Here is a 22,827-nt window from a genome sequence, read left to right on the forward strand (position 1 = left end):
CGGATTTGGCCTATGTGAAGGCAGACTTTTATGCTATAGGACACATTCCACATGTGGTTGGTGCCATAGATGGCACCCATATAGCCTTAGTTCCCCCCAGTGCCAATGAACAGGTATATAGGAACAGGAAAAACTACCACTTCATCAATGTTCAAGTGGTGTGTTTGGCAAACCTGTACATTTTACAAGTCAGTACAAGGTATCCCGGATCAGTCCAAGATTCCTTCATCATGCGGAACAGCAATATCCCACTGCTGATGACACTACTCTACACAGAGAGGGCCTGGCTGGTTGGTAAGTCAGATTTGGCATGTGTGTTTGCAAAGTTTATCTCCTGCTATCACAATTGTGCATATCATTGATATTTGTTTGTGTTGTTCTACCTATGTCCTTACACAGGACTTTGGCTATCCAAACTTTCCTTGGTTGTTGACACCAGTGAGGTACCCAACCACGCCTGGGGAAGACTGCTACAATGAGGCCTACGGAAGGACAAGGCGTGTTGTGGAGTGGACTTTTGAGCTCCTGAAGGCAAGATTTCACTGCCTGGCCATAGCAGGAGGAGCCCTCCTCTACTCACCCAACAAAGTATGTCAAATTATTGTTGCCTGCTGCATACTCCACAACCATGTCTCAGACATCACATACCATTCCTACCAGATGAGGGGGAGGCAGCAGAACCTTCAGGAAACTTCTCAAGACATGGCTGTTCGAGCGGTAGTTGCACAATCCACCGCCCATACCCCCCTTCCCCTCCTCAGTGCCTTGAGACCCTCACAGGTAAGTAGTGCGCTTTACAAATTCCTTGATTTATTGATTGATTGGGTGGAAATGGAGATTTGCCAAGTGATGATGATGACCAGATGAAGATGGAGCTGGAGACTTCAGGGCAGATCTCATCAATCAGTACTTTAACTGACTCAAGGTATGCAATGTCTTCTTAATGTTTGAGATTTAAGTTTGTAACCTACAGTTGATGGGTAGCACGTCACCTCCTCTTTTACCATCATCTATGAGGTTTTAGGTAGCTCCAATCCCAATGAGTGAGTTGTGCATGCAGATTGTAATTTGCTACTGTGTACAGAACAGAGTGGTCTACAGTGTCATGATTTGTTAATGCACATGAAAAGTCACACTTGTGAACAAGACTTGTCTGAATTGATGAATGTTTTTTCTATGTCCTATCCCTTATGTCTGTCAATCACAGATTTGCCAAGTCTGTGGAGTGTAGCTAACATGGCCAGACTGTCATAACACTGGGGTAGAAATGTGTTTTCGCATCAAGAAGGCCTGTAGGTTAGTGGAGGTGGTCAAATGTTGCAATTTGTGTGTCCATATGTGTCTGACATGTGAAAATGCAGAACCATAGCCTCTACCATCACAATGGTTTCTGTTGTATGTAATCTACCGTCTACATTGCTGTCAGTGTGTTCCTACTTTGCAGACCAATGTGCATGACTCTGTGCACTGACATAGGTGAATGTCGAGCCTACAGGTATGTGACTAATATAAGTGAATGAGCGCTGGACTGGGGACATCAGTACTGATCTCTGACTTTACCATGGTGTATAAGTATTAGGAAGCTAAGGTATGGGTATGTGATAAGGTTTTACCAGGTGATACAAAGGACCAATCTGTATGCCTCCTGGCTTGTAGGAAGACTGACATGTCTCTAACTTCTGTTTCCTGTGGATTGGTAGTGTATGAGACCTTACCAAACATTCTGGTGTTACTAGCAGTTATACTCTATGTGCTGTTTGCATATCTAGCAATAAATGTGTGTAGACCTGTTGTTGAATCTGTCCATATTACAATCCTAATGTAATGAGTCTCCTGCTTATGGAGTCCATGTGTGATGTACATAACAAAGGTTTTACCATACAGAGGGGCATACTGATACTAGAATGGCATGCATAACTGTCGTACATGGTTGATAAATTACACTTACACAAGACCTCTGTTTAAGTGTGAATTATTGTGGACAGTAAAACAATATGTGTGATTAGTAACTAAAAAACACAAAGTAAATAGTGAAGGGTTCAGTCATGGTGGCTGAAATCATCAGGGTAGCAGCTACACCATTAGGTGTAAGTCCAGTGTCCTTGCACCATAGGAAAATGGAGATAGGTTTCAGAACAGTCAACAGGATGTATCTGTGGCACATAAGGGGAACCTGTCAGGAGAGGTTCACTTCCTGGCAGTGGATTTGGTCTTGGCATCTGCTCCTCCTGGATGTCTGGGTGGACGTCCACGTTTGTGGGGTCATGGGGGGGCACTGGGGTCCTCTGCTACAGAGGGTGGGGTGTTTGAGGCATGTCCTTCCCCTGGAAGGCCTTCTATTCCACTAGCAGACGCAGATGTTGAAGGGCCTGATGACTCAATACTAGTGGAAGAGTCCTAATGTTTTGCGGCAGACTTACTCAGGATAGTGTTGATGTCCCTCAGCACCCCACAATGGAAGCCAGGATGGCATTTTGTGCATGCCACTGCTGCATTACTTCCTGGAGGTTGTCCCTCTGCAACTTTTAGATTTCTCCCATTATGGGGATTACCTTGTCCATCATGCCTTGGGAATTTTGGTAGGCTCCCAAGACTTGGGAGATGGTTTCCTGGTCCGTATTGTCCCTTTGAGCCACCATTCTCTGGCCCACAACATCCCTCCCACGCATTCTACCCCCATGTACCTGTGCCCCTGGCACTGTGTGCCCATTCCCAATGGTGGCAGGACCATCATTGTCAGGGGTGATAATGTACTGTACTGTGGGGCACACAATGGATGAGACAGTCTTTGGGACATAGGTTTGGGGGCGAATGGTTGCCTGTGATGTTGATGCAACAGGGCTAGGAGGAGTCGATGTGGGTAGGGTGAGGCTGACAGTTGTTGACCGACCAGGTGTCCCTGATGGGCCAGCTTCGTCTTCAGTGTCCACACATCCAGGGGTGTTGTCCTCACTGGGGCCTTCATCCAGAGAGGTAGTGACAACCTCTGGTATCCTGTCCATGGTGACAATGGCAACGTTACCTGTGGGAGAAGTGTAACACAGAGTGGCTGTTACATTTAGGGTATTATTGATGTGTGAGATACAGACAGTGCCTTAACATGATTCCCAGAAATTACAATGACAGCTGATGCACAATCTTGAGACTCAGTAATTTCAGTACTGTATACCATGCTGTAAGCTGTTAACCTATGTTGGAAGTCATTGGACTGCTGATACCATCTTATGTTGTCTGATTATTGACATGGGTGTTCATTTTTGTTGCCTAGTGAAGTGTCTGACATGATCCATGGCACAAAAAAGAGCTGTATAATGCAAAATAGTGTCAGAGTAGGGGCACAGTAATGGAATAAGCAATAGACATTGACCTGTAACTGGATGTACTGCATGTGCATCCACTTTGGCATCTAGATTTCCACCCCAGGTGAGTACATTTCAAACTTAGGAATCTTTATTCTAAGGGCGTTTGGAATGGGCACTCAGCTATAGGTGTGTTTTGCTTGTGATGGTAGTGGGCCATTGCATTGCTGTCATTGGCATCAACTGTTTCACACTTGCACCTACAAGATGGGTTAGATTGGTAATTAGTTTCACATGCATGACATATCACATTTGCTGCACTGTTCAGGTTTTCACAATGGTGGGATATTGCATTCTGGGAGTAGTGGTGCTATGAGTTGCCAGTACTTCATGTGCCATTTCCATGGGATGTGGAGCCAGGTGAGTTTAGTGGACATGTGGCAAGCCAGAAAGGGATATTAGGACATTTGGACAGAGGTGTAGTGGGTGATATGTTAATTGGGGTGGGTTAAGGTGGTGAGGGAGCATGTATGACATGACAACTAGGTGACATGAATTTTGTGAGGACTTATCCGACTCCACACCCCCAGGTATACCTGTTAGGCCCTCAGTATGCAGTATGTCCCAAGATGTGAAAGTAGGGGGAGGAGGTGGGGGCCCACCGCCAGTCTTCATTACCGCCAGCTGTTGCCTGCATGCCATAGACAGTACCTTCCCCCTGAGGTCGTTCCCCCTCTTCCTGATGTCCTCCCTTGTGAGTGGATAGCTACCTACAGAATTGACCCTGCCCACTATTCTTTGCCACAATTCCGTTTTCCTGACAATTGATGTCTGTTGAACCTGTGTTCTGAACAGGTGTGGCTCTACCCTGACAATTTCCCCCACCATGACCCTCAACTCATCACCTGTGAAACGTGGGTGTTTTGTGGGGACCTAGTAGTGGTGGTGAAGATAGTGTGGTAGTGTTCAAAGAAAAAGTCTGCAGAAAAAGGTAAATGGTGAGATGTAGGTGGACGGTTGTTGTAGATTCTGTGTGGTAGTAAAATGTGTGTTGTGTATGTTGTGCAGGTGTGTGATGTGTGTGTGGTGAAATGTATATGGGTGCCTATTCTTGCTTTTTGTATCTCTTTACAGTGTTGGTTGTCAGTGGCTGTGTGTGGCGTTCTGTTTGCAAAGGATTGTGGGTTGTGTAGGGGTCTGTTATATAGTGCGGTGTGTAGGTGTGTTGGGTGTGTGGGTATGGGTCTGGTATGGGGTATTCAAATTATCCAATGTGGTGTTGTGTTCAGTGTGATGTAAGTCGAGACCGCGCAGTTCGCACCGCCAATGGTTTTCCGTCATGGAAGAACCGCTTTTGTGATTTGTGGATTGTAATCTTATGGGTGCAATTTTGTCTGGCTGGTGGTGGAACTGCCTCTTTTCCATCCTGCAGTGTCTTGGCAGTTTCAAAAATGTGGTTGTTTTTTGGCGGACTTCACAGTGTGACTCTTTTACTGCCAACATGGCGGTCTTTTGGCAGCTGCCACCACAGCGGTCTTCCCAAAAGACCGCCAAACTCGTAATCAAGGCCTTAGTGTGCTTGTGGTTTCACCAAGATGATGTATATGCAGATTACCAAAAATCACTGAGTTTATTTTGGGGTTTTCATCTTATTACACTCTGTCCTAAATCAGGCTCTGTCCTAAATCAGGTCCCTATTCACATTAATATATACTGCATGTGTATATTAGGAAAGTTATGTGTCTTGAAACAACAAGCACTCCTGTGTTGCAATCTTGGTTCTCTTATTTGACCAACTTGTTTGATCTTGAGCGAATCATGTTCTTCCTGGACCCTTATTTCTGCCATTATCTCATGGGCTGACTAGTTGTTATCTTCCAAGTAAACGTTTTACAGCGTGTGCTACTCGTTCAGGACTGTTTCATTCTCAGTCTTTACATACCTCCTTTTTAGCACCTTTAAAGGTAAATAATGAAGTGGCCTGTGTAGGTCACTTCCTTTGGTAAGAATCTTCTGCCCCAGTTACTATGTCAGCAAATTCTGTCTCCCCTCGCATTTCTGTACAGTAGAGTCATTGTTAAGACATACCACTGGACTGTGCTGCTCCAGGCTTCCCAGCTAAACTGTTTGCTTTATATCCCATTTTGATGGTTCTCTGTATTAGTCCCTTGGCAAGCAAAAACTATTTTTACAGTTAGCATTCTGCAGGAACTAATTACAGGATACTAGGCAAAGAAGCAATCCAGCACCCTGTCTTCCTACTTTGGTGGGCCACACTAGACTGGACCATAGCTGTGAGGTCCAGGGGAATAGACGCCTCTCTTGACTCAGAGCACTGGATCATGGATGTGAGGCCCAGGAGAGTTGGACAGTGGTGCAGGAATGGTGAAATGGGTCCTAGTGAAGGCAAGGTTTACAGACCACTCCCCCCTTCCCCCCAATCCACAGGATGGATGTAAAATACATCCATAATTTGGAGAAATTGGCACAAAAGTACCCTGGGCTCCAGTGCCATTGTACCTGCCGCACTTGTGAAACATATGCTCTTAGGTGAAGGGGGGGCCTATCCCATGGACCTCCTAACCATGGTCCTGTAAAAGACAGCCATCGAGGTCCTGACACCCAAAAGGTCTAATTTCACTACAACTGGTGCTCTGTTATCAGCTTTGCGCCTCCAAGAGTCCTCACAACCATGGTCCTGTGATGTGAGGCCTTGCATATGAGGGTCATGGTTGAGAGACTCAAGGGAGGGAAGCCTGTTATGTACCACTGGTGCATTGAGCCCTGGTGCATGCAAGGCAAATTGTTCCTCCGGATCCCCCTAACCACTGACTGCACAGTAAAATACAGCCACAATTTGAGTGCTTTGGGGCCATGATCCCACAAAGTCACAGTGCCACTGCTATTGATAGCTACGTCCTTCATAGCCATGGACCAGTGCTTGGAGGTCCAGAACAGAAGGCTCCTTTCCCTGGACCTCTCACAACTGGATCACAGCTCTAAAGCCTAGGACAGTATAGGCTTTTCCTGGTTCTCGCAGCTCTGGATCATGGCGCCGAGGTGCATGGGTGATTAATAAAATGTATTGTTCGGTTACTTAAAACCATCACAAATATGTCAATGTAACAATACATTAAAAAGTATACAAATTATGCAAGGACTTCCTTAAAAAAGACAAATTATCAGTAATACTCTGTGAGACAAGAGTTTAAACACCAAGCAAACAACTCAATATTCAAGGACAGATAAATTGTACTATAAAAAAAAGAAGTTGCAACTGCATAAAAGAGCTACCTCAATAAAACATAATTGTGCAAAATGCATACAACAAGGGAGCAAATAGCGCATTTCAATAAAAACAAGTAACAGCGACCACTTGTTTTCTTTAAAAACTAATACAGAGTTAAACTCAATATGCCTTATGGCCATAAACACCTAAAAACCTCAATGCACGCTACACGTAACAATTTGTGTGACATTTAATTTTTACAAAGCACACCTGTATTGCACTGAGAAAGGGCTAGAAAGATAATAGCAACGCAAAAGGCACAAACTCAGCAGGGCAGAGTTCAGCAAGGTTCTTCCCGCATGGGGAACTCCTCAAGACAAGCACGACAGCCAAGCACCTCCTTGGTACTGCTGACTGACTGTTCCTTCATGCCAGAACCTCTGTCCTTCATTATGCAGCCCATTAAAGAGTAGTTGACATCAAAAGAATCTCTGGATTACCCTTTGTCATGCTTAGATCTTTTTACTGGTCAAGGCCGCCACTGTGCTCTGGCAAAGCTGAGGGAGTGGTCGTGAAAGATATTTAAACGTATGGCTGATGCCTCACTGCGAGTAGCATCCTGTTTACTTAAATTGATAATAGCTGAGCCCAGAAATATGACCAGTTGAATATTTAAAACAGTACTGTGCCAACTGAGGGCTTTATTAATGGCCTGCTAGCACATGCGGACACCTAGTTTCTTCCATTCCGGCCTTAGAAACACTTTCTGTTCCTGTAACAGGGCAACTGCAGACGATGTGCTGGAAAGATTTCTCGTGCACACTGTAACCCATGCACGTTATTGCTTCCAATGGCATGCGCCACCTTGCTAGATGTTTCAAAAACAGCCATTCCACTAGCCGAAGAGCCATAAATTAGATTTTTTGTATTTTGAGTAATTGCAGGCCATGATGCCTATGGTGGTAAGAGTTGATAACTGACTGGGAGTGCCTTTGCTTTGCCAAAACATCCATGTCAAGCTGGCATGAATGAGGGGCATGGGAGAAGGCACCAGTAGCATAGTAATGACGCCATGGGCCCTGATGCAAGTAAATTATGCTGGTCAGTAACACACAAACAAATAAGGATTACTGATATAACTGCCCAACATTTATGCTCAATTTGGAGACAAGTAGGGCTATAAGCTACCTGGGTTTTGTGTATTTACCTGGGGAGAGTGTATCCTATACTTTTGGTGAAAAGCTTACTCTATCAACACCCCGACCATATGTGCCAACTAAGGGATCCTTTGTGTGTATTTTGGTTAAGGCAGTGCACAGCTGGAGGGGATTTTTACACACCTGGTAACAGGTAAATTATATAGTCTCTTTCAGAAGTAGAAATTAAAGAATTAAAGCTTTATCTAATCATTCACCAGGGCCGAAAAATTAGGCCTACGCTTTCTGGATGAAACTGCACCCTTATCCTTTCAGCAACACCTTTGATTAGTGACACCAATCTGACACAGGCACTGGCACAAACAGAAGGCTGGGAATCACTAGCAGAGCTAAAGAAAGCCCATGGAAAAACCCTTATGCTGGGAGATAATGAATGAGTATTGAAAGCGATTGATACCCCAACCGGTTTGATTGTAAATAATGAATCTCAGATATTTTTAGATGCTAAACTTTTTAAGAAGGATTCGTCATTAATAGCCTGGCGTATTCCTGCAATTGGCTAATCCTAATCTTCAATGCAAAGAAAACATCTGTCAGAGGCAATGCTCATGAAGATCAAGGCAAGCAAAGACTACCTAAAAACACAGGGTCAAATTAGTTCCTTCAAGAAAGAACTGGAATAGATAAACAAAGAAAACACAGAACTAAAATAGTGTCTCGATCATAGCAAGATTAACAAGTTCCAAAAGGACACCAAGAAGTTCAAATTGGAAAAAGTCTATCCTTACACTCATGATACCTACGTAAACAAATCACAGTGCCAAATAGGTAATAAAGGTAATTCTAACCAAACAAACTGGCAATCAAATTCATACTTTGAGGATTGGCCCACTGATGACTCCACAAGTAGCACTAGGAGTAAGGAAAAAAACAGAAAGGGAAGAATATATAAATCTACCTTCTACCAACAGGCCCCTCTACCACAACTACTGTATTTGCCACATTCCTACGGCCTACAACCACTGATGGGCCTGTCACTTCTACCATTCTTTTAAGGAAACCAACCTATTTTAGGCAGAGGAGGGTGGAGAGGAAGGAGGTCAGACAGTCCATTGGGAACAGACCAAAGGAGTAAAAACAAGTAGCAAAACTAAAGAAAAACAACCAGGGACAAGCAGCATGTAGATGTAATTGTACATTTAACACCAGAGATCTTGACATCAGAGGAAAATAACATCCTCAATAGGGGGTTAGGCGTTGTCCCCACTAACCATAGTGACTTGTTCAAACTCAGGAGAATTATTTGATTTTTTCAGAAAACAAATCAGGTAAAGGCCTTTTTTGCAGAACAGGTCCCTTTTGTGCCAGATAAACCCCACACTAAATATAAGAAATCATTCCTCAATCCATCCATATCTATGGTGCCACCAGAAATCCTTACTTTCGAGCACGCTGTTCTTAAGAACGTTGAAACTTGGATACAAAACAAGCACATTATCATACCATGACTCTAAATGAGCAAAAGGTCCTAGAATCCCTTAAAAATAGAAAAAATCGTGTAAACAAACCAGCAGATAAGGAGGATGCTACTGTCCTCCATACTAAAGAAGACTGCAATAGAGCGTGCATGATCCTCCTTTCAGATACCGGAAACAACCGAATATTGAGCACATACCCCTACTAAAAGACAACAAAGTAGTATTGTAAGTTTGATAGGTGAAGCTCTAACTCAGGACTGGATCTGCAAAAAAATAGGCCGAGTTTCTCTTGATGGAAAACCATAGGATTCCATGTTTCTATTCAATAAACAAAATACTCAAGCAAAATGTTCCACCATCAGGCCAATTTATAGTTTTGTGCCTAGGCTCTGTTCTGGAACCCCTTTGCAGCTCTGTGGATTAGTTTATCACTTTGTCGATTAGTAGTAGATCATCCCTTGGTGAGGACCATGCCATCATTCATCCAAGACACAAAACACATGCTGAACCTGTTGAAAGATTCTGAGTTTGATTCTACTATAGAGAAAATAATTTGTATGGATAGAGAGGCTCTTTATGTCAGCATCTCCCAAGAAGAAAGTCTGAGAGTGAATGGGTATGTAAGGCAACGGTATCCTTTATAATGAAACTAGATAGGTTGGCACTAACAGAAATTACTATGAATAAGAGAAAACTATTTATAAACAACAACACTGGACATTCATGGGAAGCACCTTTGCTCCCAGTGTAGCATATCATTATGCACACCATTTTGAAACACAGAAAATATGGGTTAATAACCCTTTACACACACAGATAACATAGACAATGTCTTCATAATTTGGAAAGGCCAAAGGAAACAGCTGTGGAATCGGTTAATAAACAAAATCCGTATTTAATATTTACATCCTCCATGAGTAATCAGAAGGCCTAATTTTTAGACCTCACCATAGCAGCTGGAAATGGCGGATTACATGCTAGGGTGGACAACAAACTAATAGATAACAGCAACTTATTACACTTTGAGAGTGCACATCCGCGAGCCTTAAGAGAGAATTTACCCATCTGATAATTCTTAAGAAATAGGAGTAACTGCTCCCAAATAGCGGACTAAAACACGGAGGCAAAAAAAATTGTCAATCCAATTGGAAGACAGATTCCACCCCAAGGCATAACTGAAAAGGCCAAAAACAAGAAAAAACTAAAAAACGAGCTAAATAGAATCAAAGGGAGAGGCTTTTAGCTCATAAAACAAGCAACAATTACAATCAAGTACAGCGCAAAATCAAAAACCACTAGTGTATTCTAAATTTCAATAAATTATCCCTAGGCATACCTATTTTCTCCTATAGGTGAAAAAATAGTTTAAGAGACGTGCTAGTACACACTGGACCAAAAAAAACACCTATGCCGGCTCAGAACACTTTATGGAACAGGGAACCAGTGAGGGTACATTACCCCTGTGGGTATGGTTCAGGATGTGGCTTTAACATAACAAATTGCAATTCTACTGACATGATTTACGTGATATGGTGGCCATGAAACTGATATACATAGTGTTGACATCTAGGACAATAAAAGTGACAACATGTGAGCAATGAAGCAATATTAGATACTACTATACTACAAAAAATGACTGCTCCCATTCTAGAGGACATTCAGAAAATGATATTTTCTGGACCCTACTAGAAAGAGAACAATGCTGGGTTTACAGACTTAAGACATTTTTTAACGGCCTGAACGATGACATCCCTTGGAACCAATTGAGCTCACTGTAACCTAAACAGTAAAAATTAATCATTGTGAGAACCAGTGGTCTTTGAGGATTGATATGAATCTGATGACACCAATCTACACAAAATCTATAATTTTCTTTGGGAAAAAGCTTTCGTACATATGGCCCTAAGAGTCAAGATCTGCATCTAGGCCTATACTTCCCTCTACTCAAAAAAACACATGCAGGAAATATCTTGAACGTTTCCATGGGCATTAATATAACATTTAAAAAAAGCATGTAATGGCCAAGATCTACATAACTTATTTCCTGTAACCCCGAGATCAATATGGACACAAAGGTTTTTTTGAGGACTGATATGAATCTGATGACATCAGTCTACACATAACCTATGTCAGCCTCTGCACGTTGACACTAGGCCTGTAACTCACTCCATACATAAATACAAATGGGGGAAACTTCTCTAATGCTCCTATAGGCATTATTACGAAGGGCCTGATTATGACCTTGGCAGAGGGGATTACTCCATCACAAACGGACCGGTATCCCCCCCCACCCCCCTGCCGTATTACAAGCTCCACTATATCCTTTGGCACTTGTAAGATGGTGGACGAGATATCCGTCACATGTGTGATGGAGTAATTCCCTCCGCAAAGGTCATAATCAGGCACTCAAACTAATAAACCATGTACGAAATGGCTGAAATCCCCATCATTTATGTCCTGTAAGACTGTGATCAATATGGACTTAAGGGTTCGAATCTTTGTCAAATAAAGACATTTCCTTGCAAGAAGTTTCTTTATAAAAAATATATGTAAACCTGTTCAACTTTAACATTTGATTCAGTAGGTGCACCTATACCACAATGTAGGATAATGCAGGGGATGATTTTCTCCCGTTTATCTGTGGAGTGCGTTGGGGAGCCACAACAACGCTTATAAATACCCTGGTGCATGCATTCCACATCATGACATCATGGCGCGTCATCTGACCAGGGTAGGTCGCTCCCCTGTCCTCACAGCGCCACCAGATCCAGATCCCCTGTTCTGCCTTCTCTTTTGCCTGCATCGCTGCCTGTGCCCCGAGTGTCTGTGTTGCCGTGTGTCTGCGTTCGCGCTCCCCTTTTTTTCCTTCTGTATCCCCGAGTGCCTGTGCTGTGTGATCGCGCTCCCCTTTTTTTCCTTCTGTATCCCCGAGTGCCTGTGTTGTGTGATCGCGCTCCCCTGGTTTTCTTCTGTATCCCCGAGTGCCTGCATCTTCTGAGTGCCGTCCCCCTTGCCCTCCCGCCGTCTCCCCCTTATTTTTCCTGTTTTTCTGCGCCTTTCGGCACTTCGCCATTTTTCTAGGCCTCCTCGCCTTCGGAGCCTTTTTCCCGCCGCTTTTTTGCCGCTTTTTTCGCCCTACCCGCCCTCCTCCCGCCTCCCAGCTGACCCCGCCTCCCCGGCTACCCCTTAAATGGCGGCCGCTGCGAGGCAGTAGTAGCGACCCTTGATCCCAGGGTAGGTCGCTCCCCTGTCCTCACAGCGCCACCAGATCCAGATCCCCTGTTCTGCCTTCTCTTTTGCCTGCATCGCTGCCTGTGCCCCGAGTGTCTGTGTTGCCGTGTGTCTGCGTTCGCGCTCCCCTTTTTTTCCTTCTGTATCCCCGAGTGCCTGTGCTGTGTGATCGCGCTCCCCTTTTTTTCCTTCTGTATCCCCGAGTGCCTGTGTTGTGTGATCGCGCTCCCCTGGTTTTCTTCTGTATCCCCGAGTGCCTGCATCTTCTGAGTGCCGTCCCCCTTGCCCTCCAGCCGTCTCCCCCTTGTTTTTCCTGTTTTTCTGCGCCTTTCGGCACTTCGCCATTTTTCTAGGCCTCCTCGCCTTCGGAGCCTTTTTCCCGCCGCTTTTTTGCCGCTTTTTTCGCCCTACCCGCCCTCCTCCCGCCTCCCAGCTGACCCCGCCTCCCCAGCTACCCCTTAAATGGCAGCCGCACGCAGCGGGCGCGCCGCTGGCGCGGCGAAGGCGCGCCTAAGGCAAGCCCGTCTGCGCCTGTCCGCGCCTGGACCGCACACAGCGCCCGAACCCCTGGCCCCCGCGCCCCCCGCCTGACCTACGACTCCGCCACCCTCGTCAACCTCAACCCCGGCCGCACTCCGGGCTGCTACCGCGCCCCCCCCAAACGGACCCACGGACCCTTCACCTGCAGCAACTGTCACTTCACCTGCCTACGGACCAACACCGCTCCCGTCAAGAACGACTCCCCCGGAAGCAATCTCCACTGCATCCTGGTCAACACCCGATCCGTCCACAGGCACGCCATCGAACTGTGGAACCTCATCAACTCTACGAACCCGGACATCGCCTTCCTCACCGAGACCTGGATGAATCCCTCCTCGGCACCCGACATCGCCATAGCCATCCCCGACGGCTACAAAATCATCCGGAAAGACCGCACCAACCGCATCGGAGGAGGCATCGCCATCGCACACAAAAACTCCATCCGCATCTCAACCGACACCGACAACTCACTCCCCGACGCCGAACATCTCCACTTCACGATCCACAGCGACCCCAAGACCACCCTCAGAGGCACCCTCATGTACAGACCACCAGGACCCCGCACCAAGTTCAGCGAAGACATCGCAGACTTCGTCAACCCTCACGCACTCTCGTCCACCGACTACATCCTCCTAGGAGACCTCAACTTTCACCTGGAGAACCTCACCGACAACAACACCACCGCCTTACTGGACAATCTCACCAACCTGGGACTGAATCAGCTAGTCAACACCCCCACCCACTACGCCGGACACACGCTCGACCCCATCTTCTCCTCCAGCAAACACATCACCTTCAGCCACACCACCGAACTCACCTGGTCGGACCACAGCTGCGTCTACTTCATCTTCAAGAAGACCACTGTGCACCACCACACCCAGCAACCACCAAGAAGACACTGGAATCGTATCACCACGGATCAGCTCGCATCAACCCTCTCCCAGAACCGACCCACCAGCACCACCGACCCAAACGAAGCCACCAACAACCTCACCAACTGGATCTCCGACTGCGCCAACCTCCTGGCCCCCCTGAAAACTCAAGCCAGCACCAACAACCACAAGAAAAACTCCTGGTTCACCCCCGACCTCAAGGACTCCAAGAAAGAATGCCGCGCCCGCGAGAAGACGTGGCGCCTCAACCAGACCGAAGAGAACATGTCAGCTCTCAAGGACGCCACCCGCCAACACCACCAACGCCTCCGCGCCGCACGAAAAACAGCCTACCGGATCAGACTTGACAACAACGCCCACAACAGCAAGGAACTATTTGGCATCGTCAAAGAGCTCTCCAACCCGGACGCAGAAAACAACTCCATCCCTCCATCACAGGACCTCTGCGACTCCCTCTCGACCTTCTTCCACCACAAGATCACCGACATATACAACAGCTTCCCGACCACCGACGCGAACCCCCCCCCCCGGAACCCGCTACCGACATCGCCACCATCCTCACCTGGAGCCCAACCACCACTGAGGATACCACCCGCGTCATGAACTCGATCCACTCCGGATCCCCATCGGACCCCTGCCCGCACCACATCTACAACAAAGCCGACGACATCATCGCACCGCACCTCCGAGATGTCATCAACGCCTCCCTCACCACCGCCACCTTCCCGGAGAGCTGGAAACACGCAGAGCTCAACGCCCTCTTAAAGAAACCCACAGCAGACCCCACCGAACTCAAAAACTTCCGGCCCATCTCTCTCCTGCCGTTCCCCGCCAAAGTGATTGAGAAAATTGTCAACACTCAACTCACCAACGCCCTGGAAACCAACGACCCCCTCGACCCCACACAGTTCGGTTTCAGGACCAACCACAGCACCGAAACCGCCCTCATCGCAGCCACGGACAACATCAGAGCCCTGACCGACAAGGGTGAGACCGTGGCCCTCGTACTCCTGGACCTCTCCGCAGCCTTCGACACGGTCTGCCACCGCACCCTGATACGACGCCTCAGCAACGCCGGCATCAGAGGCAAGGCCCTCGAATGGATCATCTCCTTCCTCTCCGGAAGGACTCAGAGAGTCCGCCTGCCCCCCTTCAGATCCACAGCCACGGAGATCATCTGCGGCGTACCTCAAGGATCCTCCCTCAGCCCCACTCTCTTCAACATCTACATGACCCCCCTGGCGAACATCGCACGCAAACACGGACTCGACCTAATATCATACGCCGACGACACCCAGCTCATCTTATCCCTCACAAACAACCCCACCTCAGCTAGGACCAGATTTCATGAAGGAATGAAGGAAGTGGCGAACTGGATGACAGACAGCCGCCTGAAACTGAACGCCGACAAGACGGAGGTCCTCATCCTCGGCCCCACCCCCACCGCATGGGACGACTCCTGGTGGCCCCCGCCCTAGGCAGCACTCCCCAACCCACCGACCACGCACGCAACCTCGGCTTCATCCTGGACTCATCCCTCACCATGACCAGACAGGTGAACTCGGTGACCTCAGCATGCTTCAACACCCTACGCATGCTCCGCAAGATCTTCCGCTGGATCCCCACCGACACCAGGAAGACTGTCACCCACGCCCTCGTCACCAGTCGCTTGGACTACGGGAACACCCTGTACGCGGGCATCACCACCAAGCTGCTGAGGAAACTCCAACGGATCCAGAACGCTGCCGCAAGACTCATCCTGGACATCCCTCGCCACCACCACATCTCAGGACACTTGAAAAAACTCCATTGGCTCCCCGTCAACAAGAGGATCACCTTCCGACTCCTCACCCACGCACACAAAGCCCTTCACAACCTCGGACCCAAACTCATCAACAACCGCGTCTCCTTCTACACTCCTCCGCGCACTCTACGATCCGCCGGACAGGCCCTGGCAGCCGTACCCCGCATCCGCAAAGCCACCGCCGGAGGAAGATCCTTCTCTTTCCTGGCAGCGAAGACCTGGAACTCTCTGCCCAGCCACCTTCGCGCCATACCTGAACACCTCTCCTTCAGAAGGCAGCTCAAGACCTGGCTCTTCAAGCACTGACCCCCCCCCCCCCCCCAGCGCCTTGAGACCCTTTATGGGTGAGTAGCGCGCTTTATAAATGCGAATGATTGATTGATTGATTGACCAACGTCCTTCTTTGAACTGTGGGAAACCGTCAAGATGCCCCTTTATGACCCTTCATGTGCTTTAAGGAGTGTGCGACCAGGGCTGTAGCTGGGTAACACAATAGTTGAATTACCGGCATAGTACCCTTGATGCTGTGGTAATTTATTTAGGCTTATCTTCAGAATTGTTCACGGCCTGTTAACTCATGGCCTTTACTCCATGCCTTATTATTATACCTCAACAAAGTGTGACTACAGGGACATGCCTCCCGCACATTCCTATGGTGTACCACCATTTACATTTTAGGGCAAGCCTTTCCATACAATTACACTATGTAATAGTAGTTCATCTACGATTGCTGTGCAGTGTATCACACATTACATATGGTGTCTGTCTAAAGAAATGCATGATACTTTCGATTGTAAAGGGTCTCTCCCATTGATGTTCCACTAGCGTTTTCTGTGCAGTGTGTCACTGAAACCTATATGTTGTTTGTCCTAAGAATGCATGAGGCTACCAAACATGTATGGTTTGTTATCATGCATTCCTCTGCATGCAAGTGTGCTGTGTCTGAACAAACTATGACCCTATTTAAAAGATGGAATAAGAGCATAATTGAATAGAAAGTAACCTGTTCATCTCTCTGGCACTAATACCTGTTGCCTACATTGCGGCAAGTAGGCCTGCATGTGCATTTGTTTGTCCTTATCATACGCCTGACTGCAATAGAGAGGACATGTGGTGACATATAACTAACCTTTTACCGGGTAAGACCTGTCCTGACGAAAGCGCAGGATCTTTAGACACGGCTTAAAGTAGGGCTTAATCATGTCGACAAAAAAAAGATATGGTGTTGGGAGGATTATGTACCCTGAAGCACCCTAACGATAACAGTTTTTAACTACACCTAGGGCACCGATAATAAAGGGATACTGTGTGTTTCAAAGGTATATTTATATAAATAGGCCCCATCGGGCAATATCCCTAAGTGCTACCTAAAATAAGGTTAAATCTAGCCTGGTTTTTAGGGACCAACATGAGGCCCAATGATGAAGCATGCCACTAAGAATGGGTGAGAGTCTTGAAAACAAACAAATAAGCATTCCTGGTATAACTGCTCAACCCTTATGCTCACCTTGGAGACAAATAAGGCTACAGAATACCTGTATTTTGAGTATTTACCAGGGAGAGTGTATCCTATATACCTGGCGGAAAGCTCCTGCACACACACACATGTGCCAAATTAATGTATTTTAGTAAAACCCAGACTGGATCCCTACCATACATGATCCCTTGTGCCACTGCACCTGCTGCAGTATTGAAAGCTACACCCATGAGAGAGCACCTCCATCCCCTCGCCACCCCCCCAACATCCCCCCAACATGGTCTCAGAGCTGTAGCCCAGTGCTACAAAGCTCATGAGCAGGCACCTGGGGAGAGTTTGTTCTCAGCCTCACATTGCTGAATTATGGCTGTGAGGCCCATGAAAGAGATACAAGCAGCACAGCAATGTTGCCATAGGCCCCGGTGCAAAGGAAAGGTTTTCCCTCACCCTTGTCCACTGCCTGCACAGTCAAATACAATTTGGTTACACTGACCACCTATTACCTCTGGGCCAGGTGTAGGTGAAGGAGCCTACATCCCTTGGGCCTCGCAACACTGAACCATGGCTGCAAGGCCTAGGGTAGGGTCTTCTACAACCCTGAGCCTGTCAGCCATGGTCTAGAGCTTGAAAACCCAGGAGAGCGGAGCCCAGGGTAACAGAGCCTTCTGCTCTGGGACTCGAAGCAATGGTCTGGCGCTGTAAGCCACTTTGAACAGGGTTTCTGTTACCTGGACATTCCCACCATGATCTAGAGTGGCAACGGCTAGGGGAGTGGGTAGGTGTTTCCCCAAGAGAAGTCTAGTGCTACCAAACCCATGGGAGAGGCCCCACAACCCTGAGCCATCATTTAGCACTGCGGGTCCCAGGGGAGGGTGGTCTCATCCCCTCAATGCTATGGTCTAGTACTACAAAACCCATGGTAGGAGACCCCACTGCCCTGAGCATCACATCCAGGGTCTAGAGCTGCAAGGCCCAGGGGAGGAGAGTCCCCAACCGTGGCCATGCAGATACAACCCATCACTCTGAGGGCCAGTAGAGGGGACTCTGTCCCCTAGACCTGACCTCACAACCGCGGTCTAGCGCTGCACGTAAGTGGCCAATATACCATTAATATTTCAGAGGACACTATGGCCCAGATTTACGTCAAAGTGGCGCAGCGCTACACCAAAAATAGCAGCGCTGCGACACTTTTGAAATGCAGGGATGCTCTGTATTTACAAGAATACGGTGCACCCCGTGTTTCCTCCTGCGCCGGCGCTGAATTAAGCTGCCTGCGCCAACTCCATGCAAGAGTGCAAGAGTGTCTGTGTTGAGGGGATAGATTGTTTATGTCCAGGAAGGGGTCCCTTCCTGTACATAAATAATCTACAATGGTGATTTGGCACTTTTATGTGTGCTGCAAAATGCAGCACAAATAGAAGTACTGAAGCGTCATGTTGGAATGATTGTTTATGTGCAGGAAGGTACACCTTCCTGCACATAAACAATCATTCATTGCCTTTCGCTCCATCAAGCAAAAACGAGGAGGAATAAAAGTGTTCCTTCTCGTTGCGCCATGATATTTGGTGTTGCCTCAGATTTACACCTTCTTGTAAATCTGGGGCAGTGTCAAATTCAATGGGTGTTGCGGTGGAATGCCCACAGCAACACCCATTGTATATCCCTCTGACACAGAAAACTGCATCAGAGTGGCCCATATTTACAAGGAGGCATTAAGCCACAAAAAGTGGCTAAACGTCTCATTGTAAATATGGTGCAGTGAAAAGCGCCACGAAGCAACGCTTCGGTGGTGCTAGAGCCTTGTAAATCTGGCCTTTTGTTCCTTTGGAGACACACTGCATGTATGAAGACATGTTGCATGTATAGGTACATCAGGAGTTTCTTGCGGAGCATAAACCTTGAGTAACATAGAAGATTTTTGGAACTTCATTATAAATCCCTGCCACGGACAATCTTAAATTACTTAAGCAGGAGATTAAATTTATCAATTGTGAATCCTATTTATTCTGTATTTGAGTTCTAATCCCATTACCACCTCCTGGAGTGAGCCTTGACTGACTGCTATTGCAATTTTTGAGCGACAAATATAGAAAATGAACTCTGGTAAGGAAATGGAATGAAATTTTTAATCTTTGAAACACGAATAGTAAATATTAGTAGCTACCATGCATATCCTCCAGTAAGTACCCACTACCACACAGGACCTTTTCCAGTGAGTACGTTTTAGCCATGGAACTCGGATATTTGACAACTAATCTTAGCTTTACTATTTCACCTAAATATAATGGAAACAAACAATATTATCAGAATGACATTTCCCTGGGAAAGGAAGCCCCTTTCCCTTTCATTATAAATCCCTGCCACGGACAATCTTAAATTACTTAAGCAGGAGATTAAATTTATCAATTGTGAATCCTATTTATTCTGTATTTGAGTTCTAATCCCATTACCACCTCCTGGAGTGAGCCTTGACTGACTGCTATTGCAATTTTTGAGCGACAAATATAGAAAATGAACTCTGGTAAGGAAATGGAATGAAATTTTTAATCTTTGAAACACGAATAGTAAATATTAGTAGCTACCATGCATATCCTCCAGTAAGTACCCACTACCACACAGGACCTTTTCCAGTGAGTACGTTTTAGCCATGGAACTCGGATATTTGACAACTAATCTTAGCTTTACTATTTCACCTAAATATAATGGAAACAAACAATATTATCAGAATGACATTTCCCTGGGAAAGGAAGCCCCTTTGGCCTCGCCATAGGAATTACTGACACCCCAGTGGGCTCGTTGGAAATGTGGAACAAGGAGATGTGCATTTTTTCAATCTGGTCCTCCCATTTGGCCAGATTATGTGGTCTCTGACAATCAATGCTCCCTTTTTTTCAACAAGACTGGGAGTATTTTGATTCCAAAACTGCTAGTAAGAATAGGCCAGATATACAAAAATTGAATTTTGCATTTCCTAAATAGCGACTTCATAGAAATCCCTATTTAAGACATTCAAAATGCTATGTACAAAGCTAGAAATCGCTATTAGGAAATCGGTATTAAGAAAACCCATTACATTTGAGTCCTTAGGGTGCTTTTTCCAAATTGCACCTGGTTACAATTGCATCTCCCAAATGCCCAAATCGCATTTTGGAAATGCATGGTACATCAGAATAGGAAATCCCTATTTGCATTTCCTATTCTGGGAATCACAAACTGCAATTCCAATTATGGATTTGCTGCATTTGCATACAAACCATCATCTGATGCGTAATCTACAGATTTTAACCAGAAAATCTGTTTCTAGCTCAAACAGGTCAAAAGTTACTAAAAATGCAGCAACATGTGTTGCTGTACAGAGACAGGCTCTTTTAAAGGTTGACTGGTCACTTTTCTGTTGCTTTTTGCTATATTTAGGTAAAAATTAGAAAATAATGTAGTAAATAATACAATCACAAAATGTGCCACATTACGCCACACAATACGCATTGTCTTGCTGAATAATTTAGTCAACCTTGCCGCATAATTTGGCCCTCCCCTGCCACATAATTCAAGTGACCCTGTGTATAGCCTTTGCACCAAGTAGCAGTGCACTGCAGTCTTGGCTCTACCTATGTAACCAACTCTTTGATCCTAGATAAATAAAACTCTCCCTGTGCCTTGACCACTTGTATGACATTGTAACAGCACTTTGAAACAGCCTTGATGGAAGAAATAGACATCAAGGGCATACTAGTAGGACACCTCTTGAGTATGGGTTTCATTCACTTATTCAAGACTCTTTGCAGCATAGCAGTTGAAGGTGCTTCTGAAGCTGCTTTGTGCAGTACCACTCCAGTGCTGCAGCACCTTGCTTCTAGCCCCTGGCAAGCATCTCTTTTACATATCATCAAGGGCTGAAAGAGAGTTGCTTGTTCTTTGAAAATGTTAAAAGTGTGGGACAGTGGGTGTCCTGCAGTGCCTTTGTGTGGGCTCTGCTGTAATGGATCTCTCATTACAGGCCAAACCTGCCAAACGCGGACAGCTGGCCACTCTACCGGGCGCCCCCTACCCTAGGCCTCATTGTGCCATTCAATGAGTGCTTAGCCAAAGGAAAGCCCCATTCCTACCCTGAGCATCGCAACTATGGTGTAGTGCTGCAAGGCCTAGGGGATGGGGAGTCCATTCCCTGGGCTTTACAGACATGGCCCAGCGTAACAAGGTCCTATTCTTTGCAGAGCTACACATGATTGCAAGCCCACAGGCCTCACGCTACACCATGGCTGCAAGGCACAGGGAAGGAGACACAAGCAGTCAGGCTTATCTCAGAGGCAATGTGTAAAGTATTTGTACCAACACATACAGTAATACAGTGAAAACACCACGAAAGTTACACAACACCAGTTTAGAAAAATAGCCAATATTTATCTAAAGAAAACGACCAAAACAACAAAAATCCAACAAACATAAGCGAAGTTATGAATGTTTAAAGTAAATTAATGTGCATTGTTTTTACACAAGCTGCCTGGTTTGCGGCAAAAATAAATCAGCACAGGCGACTGTGCGTCAGAAAAGTCAGCGATGCATCGATTCCTTACTCGCAAGTGAGGCTGTCTCAGGTAGGCGATGCGTCATTTTTCTCTCCCGCAGAAGACTTCGGGTCGGCGCAGGTTCATAGTGATTTTGACGCCCAGCGATAATGCATGCAAAATTCCGGCACACGGTGGTGAAGAGCCACGCTGCGTGGGTGATGCGTTGATTTCAGCAGCCGCACACATGTGTTGCATCAATTTCCCAGCTGCGATGCTGGTGGTGTGCCGATTTTTCAGCCGCGAAGCAGGTGCTGCGTCAGTTTTTCTCCACACGGCTCCTGTGCGTGAATTTTCATTGGGGTTCTGTCAGCTTCTATTTTCAAGGGCCCACAGACTGGATTAGGCACTGCTTGGCAGGGTGGGAGTCTCAGCAAGAGAGTCCAGGTACTGGCAGAGGAAGTCTTTGGTGGCCCTGGGACTTCAGAACAGGGGGCAAGCTCAGTCCAAGCCCTTGGAGACACTTCACAAGCAGGAAAACACAGCAACGTCCAGTCTTCGTCCTCTCTCAGACAGAAGCAGCAACTGCAGGCCAACCCAGCAAAGCACACTCACAGGCAAAGGGGCAGTACTCCTCCTCTTCTCCTTGGCAGAGGTTCCTCTTGTTCTAGATGTAATCTAAAAATCTGGGGTTTTGGGTCCACTACTTATACCCATTTCTGCCTTTGAAGTAGGCAAAATTCAAAGGAAGAAATCTCTGTTGTTCACAAGATCCTGCTTTGCCCAGGCCTGGCCCCAGACACACAACAGGGGATTGGAGACTGCATTGTGTGAAGACAGGCACAGCCCTTTCAGGTTAAGTGTCAGCTCCTCCCTCCCCACTCTAGCCCAGGAGACTCATCAGGATATGCAGGCTACAGCCCAGGTCTCTTTTTGTCACTGTCTAGAGGGAATTCACAAACAGCCCAACTGTCAGTCTGACCCAGCCACGAAGTCCACAGTCAGGCAGAGACCCAGAATGTTTAAGCAAGAAAATGCCCACTTTCTAAAAGTGGCATTTTCAAACTGACAGTCTAAAAAAACAACTTTACTAAAAGGTGTATTTCTAAATTGTGAGTTCAAGGACCCCAAACTCCACATCTCAATCTGCTCCCAATGGGATACTACACTTAAGGCATTTAGAGGTAGTCCCCATGGTGCTAGGATGGCAGAAA

This window comes from Pleurodeles waltl, chromosome 6, assembly GCF_031143425.1.
Source record: "Pleurodeles waltl isolate 20211129_DDA chromosome 6, aPleWal1.hap1.20221129, whole genome shotgun sequence".
NCBI classification, from domain to species: Eukaryota; Metazoa; Chordata; class Amphibia; order Caudata; family Salamandridae; genus Pleurodeles; species Pleurodeles waltl.